This window comes from Camelus bactrianus, chromosome 20 (assembly GCF_048773025.1).
Source record: "Camelus bactrianus isolate YW-2024 breed Bactrian camel chromosome 20, ASM4877302v1, whole genome shotgun sequence".
NCBI lineage: Eukaryota > Metazoa > Chordata > Mammalia > Artiodactyla > Camelidae > Camelus > Camelus bactrianus.
The window spans coordinates 7,039,408-7,054,059 of NC_133558.1; the positions used below are offsets into that span (position 1 = coordinate 7,039,408).

General features: G+C 44.2%; 1 protein-coding gene across 1 annotated transcript in view; it reads right to left on the reverse strand.

Annotated features, from left to right (window-relative positions):
* The window catches only part of NEDD9 (neural precursor cell expressed, developmentally down-regulated 9), a 167,061-nt gene extending 155,049 nt beyond the window's left edge, over nt 1–12,012 (reverse strand). Inside the window, exon 1 of the mRNA XM_010945719.3 lies at nt 11,693–12,012. The gene's annotated coding sequence lies outside the window, so the exon portion shown is untranslated. The remainder of the gene's footprint in view (nt 1–11,692) is intronic.
* Nucleotides 12,013–14,652: the final 2,640 nt, after the last annotated feature.

Sequence of the window (14,652 nt, forward strand, 5' to 3'; positions counted from 1 at the left end):
AAATGATTTAGTTAAAAGACCCAGGTTTCAGTTCTAGCAGTGTCGTTAGATCATTTGCCTGACTTGATATAAGTCACTTTATCTATACACCTCGGTCTCCTCAGTTTCATTATCTGTAGAGTGGAGGATGTAATAATGCTCCCCAGGACCACTGTGAACATGAAATAAGTTGGTGTGGGTCCATGTGCCATTGGGATTGTAAATTAGTACCTAAATGTTAGCTATTAATATTTTGATCCAATGATGTTAACTAGCACTATGATTGAAGACATAACACATAACATAACACAAAAACCTAGTTTTCACTGTATTGGACATTAAGAAAGGAGGGTGACCTCAAGAGGAGAGCCTCATAGAGTTCAATTATAAACAGAAAGGGTGTGGCAATACACTCTTTGGATGACTGGTCAAAATATGAGCCTTTCCCCGTTGTAGCCACCGTAAACCTTTCTCCTGGGTTTGTCTGGTTAAAATCACACACAGTGGTCGAAAAAGGCAATGGGCATCTATTAAAATTTAGGTCAGAGCCTCTGAGGTAGCCAGTGATTTAGTTTCTGGGATTAAGGAAGACAGAATCTTACCAATGGCTAGAGAAGAATAACATTCCTTTCTATTGTGATCATCCTACATCAAGGACATGTTTGAAATTTAGGCAGCGTAGTCTGATGTGCCTGCTAAAGTTATTATATGGCTGAACTTTTGAAAAACACAGCAGCACAATGTGTTATATCAATCTTTACTGTTGGTAAAAATCTTGGAGAACGCAAACTTGACTCACCTCCCCAAGAAGCTCACTCTAAAGTGGACCATTGTTCTAAAGGCTTCATCCCGCCTGCTGGATTCAGGATCCATCTGCTTGGAGTCCCCTCTCCCCTCACCATCATTCAAACGTCCTATGCTTTCTTCGCAAACGCTGTAGGCTGTCATTAGGCTGAGAGTAAGCTGCAATTAGCAAGTGTCTCAGCTTCTCCTCCAAGGAGCTGATTTTTCAGTGGAAATTTTTGTACGGTTCTCGTCTGATTTTTAACTCTTCCCTGGAGACCAAACTCCCCAGCTCAACTCTTGGCAGTGCGATTCTAAGACAGAACGATACCCTTTTGGACCAACTAATTACTGTGATTTCTTAACTTTAGCTACTCGCTGTTTCGGCACCTTCCACACAGCACCCCTTGCAAATGAATCCTGCCAAACTGGGAAATGTCTGGCTTTTCTGTCTGAACAATTAAAGATTTACAAGACAGGATCTTGGCTCTCACAAAGCCTCTTCAGTGTGGGCAAGGACAGTAGGCAGAAGCCTCAGTGTGCCAGGGACCCACCTGCATTTACTTTGCTGGGAGAAGGTGATAAGGTGTTTGCCACAGTGATCGAGGGGCTGGTTAGAACTTACTGTGGATAACCTGCCAGCTTCTTCTCCCCGTCCCCTGGGTCTGCATGGCCATTTGCAAATTGAGAAGGAGAGATGGGGATGGAGGAGAACCAGAAATCCAAACGGATGAAGAAAGGTTTTAAACTTAAGAGTTTAAACAATGACGATTTACTTAACTTACAGATAAACTAAACATAATTTGTTGACTACATTCCTGTGATTCTTCATTAGCACAGAAAATCAGGAGTTGTCTGTGCTCTAAAGGTAATACAATGATTTTGTTTGTTTGTTTGATCAATGGGTTACTTGGAGGTAACTATTATAACACTTGGGTACAGCACAAATCAATACACGATGAAACAATTGATCCCAGTAGGTTTCCGACTTTAAACCCACTTAGAAAAAAGTTCCGCGCTGGCTGGGACTGTTGGTCGTGTTCTCCGAGGTGCCCAGCACCCTGTAGGACCTCCATCAATATTTGTTGACTGATGACTGATAAGGAGGTTGGTCCACATGATAACAAAGGAAAGCTAACTTTAAAAAATGCTTCTTACATTTCATCTTAATACTTGCACCTATGTGATCCTGTTTACCACCTGGGTAATGAAATATGTACCATTCTGACTTTCTTTTACAGAGGCTGAACTGAATTTAATCGGATTGTTTCATGCATCCTAGAAGACATTTTAATATCTGTATTTCCATGGTTTCCTCTTCTGGAATTCTCTTTTCTTGTCACACCCTACTCATTCTTTAGGCTCCTTCTCCTTTTTGAAACCTTATTCTCTCTCCTCCTCTTCCTCCTACCAGCTACCGTGTACAGAGCATTTAAGGTGTCAGATGCTGCTTTGGGTCCTTGGTGTGTATTGACTTACAGAACACTCAACACCATGTACTGACTCATAAGACCTTCAAAAGCACACAGTGAGGTAGGACTGCCATTACCTCCTTTTTCTGTAGATAAGACACTGAGAAACAGAAAAATAAAGCACCTCGCTCAAGAGTACACAGCAGGTGGGTGGTAGAGGTGGGGTTTTAACCCAGGCAGTAGGATCTGCCCGTTTCCTCAACTCCAGTGGTCACTTTTTTTTTTAAACAAGGAGATAGGTAATAATGATCATTTTATTAAAAATGGGTTTATACTATACGTTCTATCTTATTTGTTGCTTTGAATTTAGTTCACATTTTGTCATGTCTTGGCGTATAGATCAGCTTTATTCTTCTGTAACAGTATCACAGTATTTCAAAGTGCGGCTCGCCAAATTATAATAAGGACGCCACCGATGGACTTCCCGGTTGTGTTCATATTTTCAATAACACGCACAATTTCATCTCAAATAGGCTCAAAAGAAAGAAACCTGTGCTGAACTCAAATAGAGAGCACTGGGCCAAGATCTTCTATGCTGTTAGGAAATAAATGATTCAGTCGAGAGAAAATACGACAGAGGAGAGAGCAACACTTCTCCAGCTGGGCAGGCAAGGCACATCACTACTGGTGTTAATGTCGATTGGCATATGTGAGAAATAGTTTCCCTATGCAAGGCTTTGTTTACCTATAAAACTGACATATCTTTCTGCTAAATCATCCTGGCAGGAACACAGGAGGACCAGTCCCTGAATCACAGGCCTGCTTAGAGCAAGATATTACACAAAAGCATTACTGAAGTTTTCCCATGGCTGAAGCTCAGGCCAAAAGTAGGCTTTGCTCTGCTATATTAAATGGAGCTCTGTTTTTCAATCACGCTGTTATTAAAATACTAGAGCAGATTCAAATTTGCTTTCCTGGAGAAGTCTGTCTTGCCTGCAGTGAGTGCAGACCAAGAGGTCGGGCTTCTTGTTTTCACAACGGATTGCCAGTCCTGCTACCCCTCGTCCAGCGGCGGCGGCTTCCACAGGGGCTGGGGTGGGACGGGGTGGCTTCCATTCTGCCCTCCCACGACCTGCACTCTGGTCAGAGGGATCGGCTCACAGGTCCTGGAAGCGCACTGGCGCCCAGCTGCCCTGCTTCTCTGCTCTGACCACCTTTCCTTCCCCTATCACAATCTCCTCGTGCTTTTCTATACCTTCCCTATTCTGAGAGGACCATCCAGAGACCCCCTCACCTGTGCAGGCGTCCTGGCTTATGTAGCTCTTCTTCCCACACACGGCAGCACTCGTCCCTAACACTCACCAGGACGTTCATTCATTCATAACACATTTGCTGAGCACCTACCAAGTGCCAGATACAACAGTGAACAAAACAAAGTCCTGCACCCATGGGGCTGGCATTCCAGGGGAGGAGACAGACAATAAGCAAATACACAGGTACTTCTAGGCCAGGTGATAATAAGCTAAGGTAATGGAGTGGGTGTGCAAGGTGGGATGTGGTGATTTTATAAAGCATGGAAGGGGAGGGCTGCGTGAGAAGGTGACGTGGCCCGGAGAGCTGAATGAGGAAAGGGAGGAGCCTGGCAGGCAGGTGTCTCCTGGAAGGTCCTTCTAGCTTAAAAGCCTTGAGTTGGGCACATGCTTGCTCTTTTGGAGGAACATCAAGGAGGACATTTAGCTACTTTTTAAATGTGATCTTTTTTTTAAAAAAAATATACGCTGTCTCCTCAACTCAAATGTAAGATTCTTGAGAATGGGGGCTCTATGTTGGAGATAATAGATAATAAATTCTAATGATGCTTTAATAAAATTCCAGTATTTGAGGTACAGCAGTTTGTAGTATACATCCTTGTGCCCCCTCCAGCCCTCACCTAAAGCTTTGATTGGATTACTGCCTGTAGCTTGTGGCACTCAAATATCCTAATAAGATACTGATGTTCTTAGAGTGTGGCACTCTATGCCCGTGGCCACACATAGCACTTAGCAAGCTGGCACAGACACTCTCATTTTTTTTTAAGTTTTAAGAAAACAGATTCTCGGTTCTAGACGAAATGAAGTAATGCCTTTATTCATAGAGCCTGTCCTTGCTTCAGACAGAAACCAAAAATGCCATGAAAAAAGGAAACCAATAAAGCAAGCAACTTAAAGCAACCAAAGAAACAAGCAAACACCACCTGCTAGTCCCAAGCCTTCCTAAAGCAATCCTTCCGAAATCGTGATGCCTTAGTCAAGTGGTTCTTTTATGCGTCTTGTCATAAAAATAAAGGCACTGTGAAAAAAATCAAAGAACTATGTACTACATATCCTGGTTATTTTATTTTAAATACAATTGTAGGCAGTTTTGTTAATCCTCGTTGTCATTTATAACTGAGTTACATGTGATTTGAAAGCTGTATAATGGATAGTATGTCAGGTATAATTGTTGAAATGTGTTTATGGCCATTGCGTAATTCACATCTGAGGTCCCATGTCGACCATAACATCCATGAAGGTACAACTCACTAAATCCCAATAACATTTTATAAGGAAAATTGGATTTGATTGACTCGAGGGTGTATTTGGAGTGTTTCTCGAAGGCATGAAACCTACTGCAAATGATTTAATTAGTTGACCACCTCCCACCTATGAGCTCCTCGAGGATGGGGACTTTATCTTCTTGGCTTCACTCTTAAGTCCTCAACACCTTGCACAGTGCTTGGCCCACACTGGGCCCTTAACCATTGTTGAATAAATAACTACTAAATTATTTTCTAAAATGAGATGTTATCTGTGATGGTTAATTTCATGTGTCACCCTGACCAAGCCAAGATACCCCGATATTTGGTCAAACATTACTTTAATGTTGCTGTGAAGTTATTTTTTAAGTAAGATTTACATGTAAGTCCGTAAACTCTGAGTAAAGTGATAACACTCTGTACTGTGAGTGGGCCTCACCTAATCAGATGAAGTCTTTAAGAGAAAAAAGACTGACTTCCTCTCTGACCAAGAGTTCTGCCAGCAGACTGACTCTGCACTTGACTGCAAAATCAGATCTTGCCTGGGTCTCCAGCCTGCAGCCTACTCTGCGGATTTTGAATTTGCCAGCTTCCATAAATGCATGAGCCAATTGCTTAAAATAAATCTTTATATGTACATACACACATCCTGTTGGTTCTGTTTCTCTGAAGAACCCGGAATGATGTAGTATCCCTTAGTCATTTACTCTCTCAACGAGTTAGTCAATATACATGTCATTTACCAAGAGGTAATCTTACCCACCAAGGCCCTGCAGTCACCAAAGCCAGACTAGTGACACAATCCCTGCCACTAGCTACAGACCTCAACTCTCCACTCTGGTGCAGGGACAGAGAGCATTATCTCCTTAACGTTTTGGTTTTTTTGGGGAAGCAAAGTACATTTTCCCTCTAGAGAAACAGATGCTGAGAGAACACTGAACGTGCTAAAGCCACGCTGTGGCACGCAGGCTTACTACTGTGCTTTTAGGGGAAAATACTTCCCAGCGTTGTGCTGAGCCACTGATAGTATCACTTCCTCTAAATATTTCCACTCTTTACGAGTGAAGCTGTGGGCGGGGAATTTCAGAGTCATGGAAATAGTCAAATGGTTATGAAAGGTTCACAGACGCTGTACCATTTGATGACTGCGTGCTAATTAGTCCCATATACTCTAAGGAAAAGATGAATCTAAAAATACACCAGTGGGAAGGCTCCAGGGATGTGTTGCATGAAATGTGGACCCTTCAGGATGGAACAATGTGGTTAGTACTCGGCTTGCTGACTGCTGGGAGGATGCTTCTGAGATCCTCGCACTGAGGGTTTCTGCGGTAGGGGAAGTGGACAGTGAGAGCGAAAGCCTTCCCCAGCGTACTCACAACCAGCACAGTTCTCCGTTCAGGAGTGTCATTTATCTCAGCGAGTCTTTTTTATTTCTTCTTTCCCTCCACTGAAGGCTTCATTCATTCTTTGATGTCTTTTTCCTTCTGGCTCTCAGGTGCCTAATTCATTCACCTTTTAATCCTAGTTAAAACCCGTTTCTAACAGGAGGCGAAGTGCCACGCCTCTGCCAGTAGGATTTTGCGTATGAGAGAGGGAGAAACTTGGGAGGTGCTGTGCCTTCCGGCAATCATACTCCGAGCCTTCATCTTTGGCAATTACCTGGCCCTGTCGATTGACAGAAACGCTAAATAGATCGTCATATGTTTGCACAATAGAATGCTGTACAGCCGCGAAAATGAACCACCAACCTGTTTGTATCAACATGGGTAACCCTCAAAATCAACGCTGCACCACAGAGCCAGTTACAGAAGTATGCACACTGTGTGATGACCTGTGTTTAAAATTCCCAAACAGGTGAAAAGAAACAACATTTACATATAAGCTATATATCAGTGAATATATATGTAAATCGCAAAAGCACATATGTACGTATATTTCCATGTAGACACAAGAGGCCAATCTGAAAAGAAAAGTGATGGACTGTGACTAACACACAGTTTAAGACAGCAGTTCCCTTCAAGGGTTGGGAGGGTGGGCAGTGAGTAAACACGTATTTGTTTTCTTATTTTTACTATTGTTTGGAAGTGTACGTATACATTACACATACCTCTTTGTAGTGTGAAATGTTACACATTATTTTAAAAGTTTCTAAGGTGACATTTACCTGGATTATTAACCCTCATCTATCACCTGGGAAAGTGGAGGGAGGGGCTTAGGGAAGAACAGCCGCTTAGAGAAATTACGCAGAGTTAGCTGAGTTACAGCCCTCCTCTGGCCAAGGCTTCTCCTCGGACGTGAAAGAGAAAAGGAATGTCGGTGCGTTGGTGCCGCCACCTTCACCTCATTTCACCACAGCTGAGCTACTCCTGAGCCCCCAGAATTCGTGCTTAGGGCAGAACCACCAACAGTGGAGTCTGGGGTGTGTCCATTTCGAGCAGTCTTGCCCATCACTGCCTGGACATTTGGGAGCCACGTGGGCACAGTGAGATTGTTTATCGCGATGACCAAGAAAGCCTGCAGCACACAGGGATGGCTTGGACACGCCCTGCCCAGGACGTCGCGCCATTCCTGGCCCTGCGGGGCACACCAGGCAGGCACTGGGTGGGATGGGAGGCAGCCGTGCCCTTGAGGGGCACCTGCTCTGTGGTGCTCTGCCCAGTCTTCTCTCAGTCAGGTCCCACCTGCCAGGGCTTCCACATCAAGGGTGTGGCCAGTACCATGAGTAATATGATTCTTTTCTTTAAATGAACTCACTTTTAGGGTGGTGAGGGGAGGGGGAGTTGGATGAAGGTGGTCAAAAGGTACAGACATCCAGTCATAAGATAAAAGTACTGGCGATGTAATGTACAGCATGATAAATGTAATTAACACTGCTCTACATTATAAGTGAAAGGTTTTCAGAGAGTAAATCCTAGGAGTTCTCATCTTAGGGAAAAAACAGTTTTTTTTCTATTTCTTTAATGTTGTATCTACATGAGGTGATGGGCATTCACTCCATCTACTGCGGTCATCATTTTATGCTGTGTGTAAGTCAGATCATTATGCCGTACCCCTTAAACTTACTCAGTGCTCTGTCAATTATTCCTCAGCAAAACTGGAAGAACACACACACACACACACACAAAGGAAAAGAAGGAAATAGACTCACTTTTTTTTTAACTTAAAGACATGTATAGTAAAAAAAAAAAAAAAAGCTTTCATGCCAAATAAAAAACCAGTGCCATTGTTGTTAACAGAAGGTAATCATAAAAAAATAAATACAGGAAGACGAAGCTGCGCTGCTCAAGTTTAGCGCGCTACCGCTGCCTGCTGACGGCTGAAAGCTTGAGGTCTACTTTCTCCTTGTGAAAAAGGTAAACGGCCACAGGTTAGGGGTCTTTAGATCAGGCCTAAATCAAAGGCTCTAAAGAGTGAAATGGAAACGTTTTCTCCTTATGACAAAGTCTAGTGACTCATCGTGATTAAATGACACATCTGTGTATCGAGTACCATATCAAATTATCATATTGTGTCCCACACTTTGGAGATTTTGATCACATGAGTTATGGGGAGACAGAGAAGCAGAGGGAAAGTGGAGGGGGTTTGCAGTCATGTGTCTTCATGTAGCGCAGCTTTGCACAGAACATGGCAAGTCTAAAGGAGCATCCCCTGTGCTAGCTGGTGCCTGAGTCCTTTCTCCAAGGGACATTCCCTAAGGGGGTGAGAAGGCTCCTCCTGCACACAGCCCTTGAATGGGGCGGGGGAGGGGAGTGACAAGAGGACAGAGGAGAGCTGTAAAGGGCACATCACCAAATCAGCTACCACTGTGGGAGACTGGAGCCAAACCCGGGTGGAACGTTAAGAAAAGGTAAAAGACCTGTCTTAGAGTTATTCCACTCAGCCCAGGGGGAGCTGCGGCATTTACAGCCCACTGAGAGTTAAGGCCCGGGCCCAGGGCGATTACAGTAGCCCTCCCCGGCCTGGAGAAAGCCCTCAGCTCAGGACATGAAGAGTCAGACCCTTAGAAGTCAGCCCAGTCCTGGCGAGGCCTGAAGGATGCAGGTGGGACTGACTGCTTCTCCTTACTACACCTTCTCTGCTAGATACTTAGGAAAATTATTGTAACGTTTAATCCTGACCACAGCCCTTCAAGATAGAGATTGATTTCCCTTATTTGCATAGAGAGGAAGAGGCACCAGAACTTACGCCATCTGACCAAAGTCACATAGTATGTGTTCTCCTGCCCCTCTGGCTGCACCTTTCTAGTCGTCTTTTTCCTTTTTTTTTTTTTTTATTAAATATTGAAGTGAAATTCATATAACATAAAATAGCCAATTTAAAGAGAACAATTCAGTGATGTTCAATAGATTCACAATGCTGCACACCCACCACCTCCATCTAGTTCTAAACATGTTTTCACACCAAAGGGAAACCCCTTATCCATTAAGCAGTTGTTCCCCACAGCTCCCTGCTCCCAGCCCCCGGTCTGCATTCTCCTTCTGTTGACTGACCCATTCTGGGTATTTCATATAAACGGAATCGTATTCTTCTGGGGCCTCGTTTCTCGAGCTTAGTACAATGTTTTTTGAGGTTCGTACGTGTTGTAGAATGTATCAGTACTTCATTCTTTCTGTGGTTGAGTCATATTCTATCGCGTGAATATACTGCAATTTACTTATCCATTCATCTGTGGATGGACATTTAAGCTGTTTCTCCTTTTTGGTGGCTGTGATTAGGGCCGCTATGAACGCATCGCACATACTCATCTGAGCCCCAGTTTTCAGTCCTTTGGGGTGTCTAACTAGGAGTGGAATTGCTGGGTCATGTGGTAACTCTGTGTTTAACTTTTCAGGAAACTATCCTGGTCTTGGAGAGCCCATTCTCCTCTCCATTTATTTAAATGTTAGGATTTAAATGTGAGGTTCAATCCTCAGCCAAACCACTCCCCGCCGCCACTTTTCTCATCTGATATTCTCTCTCCAGGGTGCTGCATCCACGCCCACAGCACCAGTCAGCATCTACAGGCTGAGGACACCCAGACCTCTGCTCTGAACTCTAGACCAGCACTTCCACTGCTTGGCTGACATTCGCCTCTGGATGTGTTCAAGGCCCTCCAAAGTCATCAATTCCAGAACCGAACTCACACCAGGCCTGGTCTTTCGCCAACGATTCTAGTCTCCGTGACCAGCAAGCAGCATCGACATCCAGCTGGATGCCCAAACCAGGAAATGGGATCCTCTTCAGTACTTCCCCTTTGACCTCCTCCCCTGTCTACCACCAAGTCCTGTCGACTTTCCTTTCTAGGTGACTCTTTCGTCTGCCTACTTCTATCTACCACCCTTGTCTTATCTGTGCTCCACTGATATCCTTGCTCCGCTGACTTCATCAGCCTTCTGATTGGTCTCCTCATCAGCAGGTATGACCCTCCCATCCATTCTCCACCATAGCAGAAGGGATTCCTTAAAAATGCAGATCAGACCACAACAACCCCAAGCTTCTCTACTGAATTGAGAATAAGCAGCATGTTCAATGCTGACTCTTCTCCAGGCTCATCATGAGCCATCCCACACCTCTTCCTTCTGACCACACTGGCCTTAATCTAGCTGGACAATTCGAGTCTCCCACCTCAGGACCTGCCACAAGCTGCTCCCTCCGCCTGGCCCTAGTCAGCCCTTTGCCTTGTGAACTCCTACTCCTTTCCCAGTTCTCATCATTGCCATCCTTATGGAAACCTCCCTGACTCCCAGACAGATCTGGCTCCCCTGCAATGTGCTCTGGTCCTCATCACATTTGCGTAATTATTAATTAATGTCTGCCTCTCCCCTGGACTGTAAGCTTTTGGGGGGTAGGGCAGGGCAATGTCACTTTTGCTCCATCTTACATAAATTTTGACTTAAAAGTGGCCACCATACCGGGCATACTCACTAGACACTTGTTCAATAATTTAACGAACTCATTAATGAGAAGTGGTGGAGCTGATTTCATATCCCAACCTTTCCATGGCCCCATTTCCCCCCATTCTCAGAACAGGAATGTCCTTGGAAATAAGCAAACTTGGGAGGTAACAGAAATAGGGAGGAAAATCACTTGGCTGGTTCCCAGGGATCTCAGATGTTCTTCACTCCCACTTCTGGGTGGGAACCCAGCTTCTAGTGGGGACAGGATGGGCTCTCCAAGGAGCTGAGGAGGCCAGAGCCCCTACCCTCACCATCACTAGCACAGGGTCGAGGCTGCTCACCAGTCTCCAGGCAGCTTTCAGCAGTGTCTACCCCTTTCAGAAGGGCTTTCCCCCTTTAAACTGTATGTTCTTCATTTTGAAGTAATGTCATTGGGATAAAAAGGTTGCCTCAAGTCCTTTGCCGCAGAAAGGCAATTGAATGAATGAACAAATTAAATGAATTAATAAACATAGAGAAAAGTAGGATGGAGCCATTGGGGGGGCCCAGTGTGGACACGCAGAACAGTGGGGATACCGATGACCCCTCCTCTGCAGAGACTGGACATACCCTGGTCTAGTTCTCAACCCCCATTTCTTGCCCCTTAGTCATTCTCGGGGAGGCTGAAAACAACATGATAAATGATTCTAATCCACCATAAAGTATAAGTGGTAGCCCATACTCTGAAGTTCTGAAATAATTTAGGGAAAGTAAAAGCTCGGGGTCACCCCAGGTAAGCTCTCCGAGGACGGTTGGAGGGGGAGGGGCCATGTACTTTGCACACCAGGAAGCACCTACCCAGGAAGATTTGAAATGTAGAAACAGCAGAGGTTTTAGGTTGCACTGAAGCCAGTGCCTCCAGGTCAACTTGAAGGAAACCTGGAGTCACTCTTTCCTCCTTTGGGGCACGTTAAGTCTCTCCCAGCTTCAGATAAGGGTGTTCACAGAGGGAAACACCACCAGATGTCTGACACCAACTCAGGACAGCAGAGTCTGAGTGAGCCTCCCCGGCCCCTCCCCTGAGCCCACAGCAAACGTCAGAGACTCACCCAGGGCGGAACCACTGCTGCTGGGCCATCTGGTCTCCCTGGTGTCCGTGCCCTCCCTCTGGGAAGGCAGGCAGGAGGTGGCAGCTCAGTCCTGTGCTTCTCTCTCCTCCGGACTTGCTTCTGAAGGCAGCCGTGAGCATTTCCTTACTGAGCAACCGCACACGTAGACTGAGTGGCGTGTGTGCGTGTTTTTCCTTCCGGTTGCTGTGAAGTGATGTTGCCTTGGTTCGTTTCCTCTCTGTGCCTCAGTCTTTTTTTTTTCCCCTTTCTGTCAGACCTTCTGTGGATGGTTTGTTGTTTAGGGACAGGTAAACCACCAGGTTCTCATCAGCACCGTCTGCTATTCTGAGAAAGAGAGGAGATCTTTCAGTTATTATTACCATGAAATTCTGTGGGATGTACTTTCTAAGCGGCACAATCACCTTCTCAGGCTGCACTGAGGCAAAAATTAGGTTATTTAACCTCCATCAGTTTAGGATTTTGTGGTTTTGTGAGCTCAATACGTTCCAAAGAGTTCTACAACAAATTGACATGAAACATCCTTTCCTTTGACAAGTATTTACCGAGACTGTACACAGGGACAGGCACCCTGCTAGGGGCTGGGTCTCCACACAGATCACATTCCAAACTGTGAGGTAGAAGCCTAGATTTGATTACGTGAAAGGGAATTTGAAAGTATTTAATTCCAAATCCCTGTCGTCTTCCAGCTGGGCATTTGAGTAGCAGACAAGGGGGTGTGCTCTGAGGTCGACCACCTGGGTTCAAATTATGGTTCTGCTCCTTAAATACTTTTGATCTTTTTGTGCCTCAGCTTCCTCATCTGTGCAGTGGGAATAACTGTAGGGCTGCTGTGAGAATTAAATTAGCTGGTACAGGTAGAGAACTCAGAGTGCCCGGCACAGTAAGTAAGCAGTATGTGGGTGTTTCCTATTATTATTAGTGGTGAACTTTGTAAGTTCAGTCCTTTGCTTTTTCTCCTTTTTTGTACCACCTCCCACCCCTTTCTGGTGCCTAGGAAATGACTTGGGGGCACAGAGGATTGAGAGAGGGAGATGGGTTGAATAACTGATGCTCCAAAGATGCAGTGGTGCCTGATGTTTGTTGTCCTGCCTGCTCCATCACCAAGACAAGCACAGCAATGCCCTCGTCCCTCCCTCGTCTTTACTCTCTGCTCATGTCGCATGTCGCACTCTTGTGACTTCTGTTTTTGTTATTTTGTTTTGTTTTAATTCCCTGTAATACTTCTCTGAAACTCAGATTCATGTCAATTTTTTTTTAAGTGTTGAGCTGGCCTGAATCCTGCTAAGGGATACTCTGCCCAGAAGCAGATGCTCCATGTAAACAAAGACACCAATGCTCAGCTCAATGCCTTGTGCCGCTGGGACTTAAGACGACATCAGCAATAAGAACTTCCATACCAATCATTATCCACATACAGAATTAGCAACATTCATGGTGGAAACATCATTAAGATACTCCAGTTTTTCCTTCTCTCTTTCTCTCCTTGTATAACTATTCTTGAGTACATGTTATGTATCAGGAACCATTCCAGATTTGAGGGAGAATTGTTCTGCTTCTAAGTTTTTATTTTTTTAGTGCAGAGTATTCAAAATAAATCAATAGCAGTAGAGGAGAAGTACAGACAGTAAATATTTTTTTCAAAATGCCCCTCTATGCATTTCCCATATTAGTAAAATATCACATTAATAAAATATTATTTTCTTCATTAGATGTTTAGACAGTGTACATTTAAATGCATACATTTTAGAAAAAATAATTTACAGTTATATAGTATAACCTGAAGATTAATGCCATCAGTTTGTTTCCGTAAGTCAATGACTCCCTAGATACACTAAAAAAAACTAAGCGTGGGCTTCTTTTCAACAAAGTACTTGAGTGTGGCAACTTGATTATCCTTAACTCTGCTGTTTCATCTACATCCTCATGGCTCCTTTTCCCACTTTGAGCTGCCTGGACCTCCCACTGCTGAGTTCTTCCGAATGGAGAGAGAGCATATCTGTCAAGGCAAACTAAGGCGCTCAGACTTTGTCCAAAAAACAGATCAGATTTGTTTTAGAAAAACAAGTTAAATATTTCTCCCGCTTGGAAAGTTGGAAGTTTTCTATGTCTGTTTTCCTACTCACAGTCTTAAATTTTCTTCATTTTTTTTTTTTTTTGGTTTGTTTTCCTCTTTTTGATTAGCGGCAGGTTATGCCACATGTCAAAATTTTGACAAACCACGGATGGTTCTTACAAAAAAAACAAACAAGTATAATTTCTAATCACTATCCAATGAAGATGGTGTTTACATTTTCATCTTTAAACAGTCTTCTTGGCTGCTTTAATTAGCTTCTTCATGCCATCTCAGCTAGCTGGAATCTGAGCACCACAGAATGGCTTATAACTACCTGTTAAGCAGTAGCCAACCCCCAGGGTGCAACTGTTTTGAATCTGTCATGGATGTTGGGTCAAAGGAGGGACTGTTGTATGGACTGGAGGCTGAGGGGTGAAGACGAAAGAAGTGAGGAGAATTTGAGAAGATAAAGGAGAATTTGAGAAGATTAAAAGATTTTTTTTTAAATCTATGGCCAAGTTTTGTGTGTGTGTGTGTGTGTGTGTGTGTGTGTGTGTGTGTGTGTGTATTTTCGATTCCGTTTGCTTGACTCATTTCCCTCTACGAGTGAAGACAGTATTAGCCATGGGGAGTCAGCTGCCCACTGAGGAATTTAAACGAATACGCTCAAGAGTTGGTTTGGCACGTTTTAAGAGCAGTCTTGTCTAGTATTCCAAGGTACGCTTCCTCTCTTCTCGGGAATGGGAGTCAGTACTGTGGTTTTCATTTTAGAAAAGAAATTTCATTTTAGATGAAGAAATCAGAGCTCAAAAAGATCTGTTTGTGCATTCAGTAACTACTGCGGACCTGCAAACTCCTCTCAGCTTCCCTGCACAGTTTTGATACA